The following is a 7,218-nucleotide window of genomic DNA, read 5'->3' as shown; positions in this document are numbered from 1 at the left end:
TTTATAAATCTAGTGATTGCACAGAAATCTCCTGCATTCCTATACACTAATGATGAAAAATCTGAAAGAGAAATTAAGGAAACACTCCCATTTACCACTGCAACAAAAAGAGTAAAACAGCTAGGAATAAACCTACCTAAGGAGAAAAAAGACCTGTATGCAGGAAACTATAAGACACTGATGAAAGAAATTAAAGATGATACAAACAGATGGAGAGATATACCATGTTCTCGGACTGGAAGGATCAACATTGTGAAAATGACTATACTACCCAAAGCAATCTACAGATTCAATGCAATCCCTATCAAACAACCAATGGCACTTTTCACAGAACTAGAACAAAAAATTTCACAATTTGGATGGAAACATAAAAGACCCCGAATAGCCAAAGCAATCTTGAGAAAGAAAACCGGAGCTGGAGGAATCAGGCTCCCGGACTTCAGACTATACTACAAAGCTACAGTAATCAAGACAGTATGGTACTGGCACAAAAACAGAAGTATAGATCAATGGAACAGGATAGAAAGCCCAGAGATAAACCCACGCGCATATGGTCACCTTATTTTTTAATAAAGGAGGCAAGAAAATACAATGGAGAAAAGACAGCCTCTTCAATAAGTGGTGTTGGGAAAACTGGACAGCTACATGTAAAAGAATGAAATTAGAACACTCCCTAACACCGTACACAAAAATAAACTCAAAATGGATTAAAGACCTAAATGTAAGGCCAGACACTATAAAACTCTTAGAGGAAAAGATAGGCAGAACACAGCAAAATCCTTTTTGACCTCCCTCCTGGAGAAATGGAAATAAAAACAAAAATAAACAAATGGGACCTAATGAAACTTAAAAGCTTTTGCACAGCAAAGGAAAACATAAACGAGACGAAAAGACAACCCTCAGAACGGGAGAAAACATTTGCAAACGAAGCAACTGACAAAGGATTAATCTCCAAAATTTACAAGCAGCTCATGCAGCTCAATATCAAAAAAACAAACAACCCAACCCAAAAATGGGCAGAAGACCTAAATAGACATTTCTCCAAAGAAGATATACAGATTGCCAACAGACACACGAAAGAATGCTCAACATCATTAATCATTAGAGAAACGCAAATGAAAATTACAATGAGATATCATCTCACACCAGTCAGAATAACCATCTTCAAGAAATCTACAAACAGGGCTTCCCTGGCGGCGCAGTGGTTGAGAGTCCGCCTGCCGATGCAGGGGACACGGGTTCGTGCCCTGGTCTGGGAGGATCCCACATGCCGCGGAGCGGCTGGGCCCGTGGGCCACGGCCGCTGGGCCTGCGCGTCCGGAGCCTGTGCTCCGCAACGGGAGAGGCCACAGTGGTGGGAGGCCCGCGTACCGCAAAAAAAAAAAATAATAAAAATAATGTTGGTTCCCACTATCCCTTTCTGTTAAAAAATTTGTAGCTTCTAAATCAGACACCTGTCTGTTTCAAAGGCAAGCTCACATATTTTGAATATGGCATTACATTCAAAATAACATAACTCAAGATTATGATTTCTTCTATCTTTTCTTTCTGTAGGAGGAATGCAAGTCTTAATTTTTAGGGATAAAGAAGATGTGGCACATATATACAATGGAATATTACTCAGCCATAAAAAAACGAAACTGAGTTATTTGTAGTGAGGGGGATGGACCTAGAGTCTGTCATACAGAGTGAAGTAAGTCAGAAAGAGAAAAACAAATACCATATGCTAACACATATATATGGAATCTAAAAAAAAAGGAAAAAATTGGTTCTGAAGAACCCAGGGGCAGGACAGGAATAAAGACGCAGACGTAGAGAATGGACTTAAGGACAAGAGGAAGGGGAAGGGTAAGCTGGGACGAAGTGAGAGAGTGGCATGGACATACATACAATACCAAATGTAAAATAGCTAGCTAGTGGGATGCAGCCGCATAGCACAGGGAGATCAGCTCGGTGCTTTGTGACCACCTAGAGGGGGTGGGATAGGGAGGGTGGGAGAGACACACAAGAGGGAGGAGATACGGGGGTATATGTATGTGTATAGCTGATTCAGTTTGTGATAAAGCAGAAACTAACACACCATTGTAAAGCAATTATACTCCAATAAACATGTTAAAAAAAAAATCTAGTGATTTTTGGCCTCGTGTTGACAAAACCGATATGTTACATCCTCTAGGAAAAATCAGAAACAATGTTAATCTGAGCTGTGACTGCATTTCCACGTATGACAAACCCCAAACTGTCCCCCTCTCCTTCCTGGAAGGTCTCAGCAGAGCACGTAGGGTGAGGGCTCTGGAAGCATCACTGAGGTACAAGTCTCATATATGTACAGGAGAAGCGGGCAGGTTCCCCCACCTTGAAGGGACATTGTTTACCTGATCAGCCTTCCCAGGGTGTCAACTCTCTTCCTTCAGATCTCGTTCCATAGATCTATTTAGCCAGACTCAAAGAGACCCTAGGCGCCTGGGACATTATGCAAACAGCAGAAGGGATGAACTCACATTTTGTGATAACCTACACATGTATATTACATGTATATTATATTACACATTATATAATATACACATTATATTATATATATTATATATATATATAATATAATATACACATTATATTACATGTATAAGTTATAGACTCTTAACTTAAATCTGAATGTATCCCCTGCAACTAAAAATGGCTCCCCAGCCTACTACAGTGGATGTCTGTTGTCTGTTATTTACCACCATAGCTGATTCATTTTCCTGTCTCCACTGCCTGCCCCCAATTCCTGGCAAATGGTACACAGTCAAGAAATATTTGCTGGCTGACTCAATGAATCAAACCAAATAATTGTTAAGTTTTATATCTGTTTTGTAGGTTCTATTTGTTGGGTTTTTGCCTCTGCACTATGGTCTAAGACAGTAATTCTCAATTCTGGCATCAAAATCATATTCAGAAGCTTGTATGATGAGTGGGGATGCTCAGTCTGGGTGTTTATCGATTGATACAGCAGAATCAGCCAGGGAGCTCTGAAAATGTACTGATACCTGGAGCCAAGCTTCAGACGGTCCGGACTGGCAATGGCCTAAAGACTTCTCAGGTGATTCTTACATGCAGGTAGGAGGGGGGAAATTCTAGAGCAGTGGTTCTTTAAAGTGTGGTTCCTCAGAAGAGTGGCCTCAGCATCACCTGGGTACTTGCTAGGAACGTGACTACTTGGGCCTCCTTCCAGATTTACCAAAAAAGAAACCCTGTGGGTGTGCATTTGGTTTCTTTTTTTCAACAAGCCCTCTAGGTGAGTCTGGTGCGCCAGAATGTGAGAACCTCCGCATTGTAGCAATAGAGCCCAGATGCTGGTTCCCTGTGACTCCAGACCCCAGCGTGGGGAGATGGGGTAAGATTCCCCCCTTCCGCTCAGAGCCTGAGATATAGAATGTATCGCTCAGGACTGCAGGAGCCGCGGCAGCTCCAGTGCATCTGTCACTGTTCTCCGTTTCTAAAAATTGCTGTATCTGTACATGCACGAGCCAACAAAAACGTCTCTGCCACAGGTTGGGAGCTTTATTACACACTGTCACGTGCCTGATTCTTCCCAACTTGCTCTGGCCAGTGCCATCGCGTGCCCACCAGGGTAGGCGGACGGACATCCCAGCTTCTGCCTCCTCCTGAGCCAGTCAGGACGTTCCGTGCAGCCTCCATCATCTTCCGCTGTCTCTCTGGGCAGCTCGTTCATCCTCAGGGTCCTGCCTCTTCATCTGTTCTCTTCATTCATAGTCTGCTCCTCCCCCTATTCCCCACCCTGACCACAGTCTCAGGCTCACGTAGCTGTATTTGGAACTTTCCAAAGGCCAGCCCTTCCACCCCCAAAGGGACGAAGTCCCACCTGCTGAGCCTCAGGCAGAAGCCCCAGGACAGCTCAACAACTTGCAGCAGAGACAACGGGGTGAGGGGCTGGGGGCCCCCTCCAAAATCCCAAATGGAAAAGCAGTGCCAACGAGAGGGGTGAACAGTAATTCACCGATCTGGTGAGAAGGAAGAAATGGGGTTTCGGTGTCAGACAGACCTGCTGCCATTCCAGGCTCCCCTCTGATGAGCTGAATGACCTAATCACATTCTGTATCTGAAATGCAGTTTGCTCATCTGTACAAATGGAGAAAAGTACCATCAGCCTACGGGAGAAGTACCCAGCGATCTGTGCAAACATTTGTTGGCACGTTGTTGTTTCCCCAGGCCGGTGCAAAAATGTTCATCAGGGAAGGAGGACGGAAGGGAGGCCGCTCCCTGGCATAAATGGAAGAGCACGCGCATTGCTCCATCCAGCTCGTGGGATCTCGTTCCGAATCCAGCGGGGCCAGCCAGGAAGAAGGCAAGCATGATACACACTTAACACACTTTTTCCCATATGACCGGGAAGCCTTTTCAAGACCTTGTGCTTGGGGGAACTCCCAAGCCAGTGATGGAAGCCCTTGGGCTGGGAAAAGGTAAAGAGAAGACAGCGAGGAAGCGGAGAGGAAGAGAAAGGACCAAAAGATGGCACGACAAGGGTAGTCAAAGCAGTAACAACATAACAGCTGACATCTGTCCAGCGCTGCTCATTCACCCTCCAAAGAGCCTCATGAGGTTTCTGTGATGGGAACCAAGGCAAAAGAAACCTGACCGAGGACACACAGCACGCAGGGAGGTCTGCATACGATTTTGTGATGGTGGCGCAGGTCCCACACGGGAGGGTTCTCTGGTCAGTATCTCTCACCCCAGTGCAAGGCCCTTAGTGCTGGGTTCCTGTGAGCAAAGAAGGCAGTGGTAACATCCAGCCCCGCTGTGTTGTTACGAGGTTTAAGTGCATCAACTGACTTGTAGAACTGAATTCAAACCCTGAAACCTAGCAAAGCTTGATCAACGGCTGGTTGTGATGAGAAGGCAGATGAGGATGATGTGGAAGTGTTGGGATGTTTCCGTCCCCCTGCGAAGCCTCAACAGCCAGCCGGACCTGGCACCTGACTGGCATTCAGGAAGCATGCTTGGTTGAAGGCACGCACCTGAAAGCGGGTCTGAAGATCTGCAGGGCCCTGAGTCAGCCCCAGCCTTCCTCACTCGGGGGCCCCGAGTTCCATCGCTGTCTGGCCAGCCTCGCAGAACACGGCTGACGCCGCGGCCGCTGGCAGGACCAATGTTAATGCCCTCATCTCACGTGTGCAGGCGTCTCCTCCCTCTGCTTGGCCCCTTCCTGCAGCCCTGCCTTCAGGGAAATGTTTTCCTCTCAATCAGGAATCAAACAGCTTCGTACTACGATGGAGCCTTGAGATCACAGCACAGAGGCAGGGGCCCCGCGGGAGGGTCAAACGCCCCTCCCCACCCGCCACTAGAAACACCCACGGACTCACAGCTGGCCGAGATGATTGACTGTCAATCCTCTCGTGAAAAACAGAGGTAATAACGGCTCCCTGGCCAGGTGTTGTGAGGAGTTAGTGAGCAGGGCTATGGAGGCTCGCCACCCTCCTCCTTCCTTTAACCACACAACCGTCTGCACAGACACAGTTTCACATGGTTACTGTACCTTCTTACCCAGTGACCTACCTCTTCTCATTTGCTTCCCAGATTCCCTCTCCACCCCGGTCTGGACCCTGGGATGCTGGCCTGTCTGAACGACATCACTCGAGTCCGTCCCACGGGAGGTGCCGACAAGAGATCGAGGGTGGAAGGAGAGCAGGGTAAGGATATGACTCGGCTCACTCTTCCGGCTGCGCGCCGGTCCTGAAAGCCTCGGCTCGTATCCTGGCTCTCATCTACAGCGACAGCTGCCTCTAGCTTCTGGTGAACCCTCTCTCCCCTCCCTATTCAGATCTGGGATGGTACAGACCCTCCAATGTCGCCCCAAAGTGCTTTCCCCACCCCTTGCTGATTTTCCCCTAACCCTCCCCCCACTGTCACAAGTAGTCCACTTATCGACCACTCCTCAATTCCCCCACTTGAGAGCACCGTCTGTCTCCTTTGGGGACCCTGACCAATGGCCCAGGCTCCTCCTTGGGCTCCGAATGTTCACCAACATTTGAAGCACATCCTTCAAGGCTCACCCTTTCCAAGAAATCTCCCCAGATCAGCCTTAAAGTATTTCCCTGGGCTGACTTTCCACCCACCGTTTAGCCTGTGTCATCTTCTCCCTCTGACTTCCAGACCGCAATCCATCCCCAAGACTGCCCACCAGGCCAGGGCAGGTGCAGCCTCTCCCTAACCCCCTCCGCACTTCTCTCAACAGCTAGCACAAGCCTTATATTCTCGGAAGAGTTTTAAGAGACCAATAAACATTCCCTCCCTAGCTCACACCCAGGGAACATCGCTTCAGTACTTCTGTTTTACATACCAACGATGTTTCACACTGACCTTTTCTCAGTCCATGACTCACAGGAAGGTCTGGCCTGGGGAAGGGCCTGTCGTGGTCTCTCTCACCCCATGGTCCTCGGGGGAATACTTTCAGAGAAGCACAGAAGATTTAGCCTCAGTTAAGATCATCTGTCCCCATCCCCTCATTTCTGCTGATGCGGAAGTGGAGACCAGATTGCTCAAGGGGTTTCTCAAAAGCCACAGGTGAGCTTGTAGATGGAGACCGACCAGCCCACTGCCCTCAAGGAGCAACGGCCACCCGGTCTTTTATGGAGAGCCTCACATATCTTGGTGCTTCTTTGATGAAGGTGCCCAGAGGCACCTTCCTGGAGCTTCCTGGAGGGTCTCCAACAGCTTCCTGCAGCTTCCTGGAGGGTCTGCAGCTTCCTGGAGGGTCTGTTGTCTGTTGTCTGTTGTCTGCCAAGTTTCAAGGGCAAGGAGTAAAGAAGTTAAGCGCACACAGGGCCGGGACTAGGGTGAGGCGGGTGAGGCACCAGCCTCGGGTGCAAAATTTAAAAGGGGCCAAAACACTTAGTAATCAAGATAAATACTATCTTAATGCGATATTTCTTATAATCAAACTTAATGCCAAAAGATCCATGACGAACAAACTATCACGGTTTTAAATAAAGATGGGATCTGCTCCTGCACTGGCACAAGCCTGCCTCACTCGCCTCACCCTAGTCCTGCCACCGGTTCCAATAAAGCTTTATGTACAAAAAGGGGTGGCCAGTTTGCCAATTTGAGTCTTTTAAATATTGCATTAAAATGTTACGTATCTTGATTCCTGAGGTTTTCTGGTCTCTCCTTAAATTTGGGGCCCAAGGCAAGTGCCTCACTCTCTTTACCGCAGAATTGCTG

This window comes from Lipotes vexillifer, unplaced genomic scaffold (assembly GCF_000442215.2).
Source record: "Lipotes vexillifer unplaced genomic scaffold, Lipotes_vexillifer_v1.1 scaffold504, whole genome shotgun sequence".
Classification (NCBI taxonomy): domain Eukaryota; kingdom Metazoa; phylum Chordata; class Mammalia; order Artiodactyla; family Lipotidae; genus Lipotes; species Lipotes vexillifer.
The sequence above is the reverse complement of the archived record's forward strand: the minus strand, read 5'-3'. Positions refer to the sequence as shown.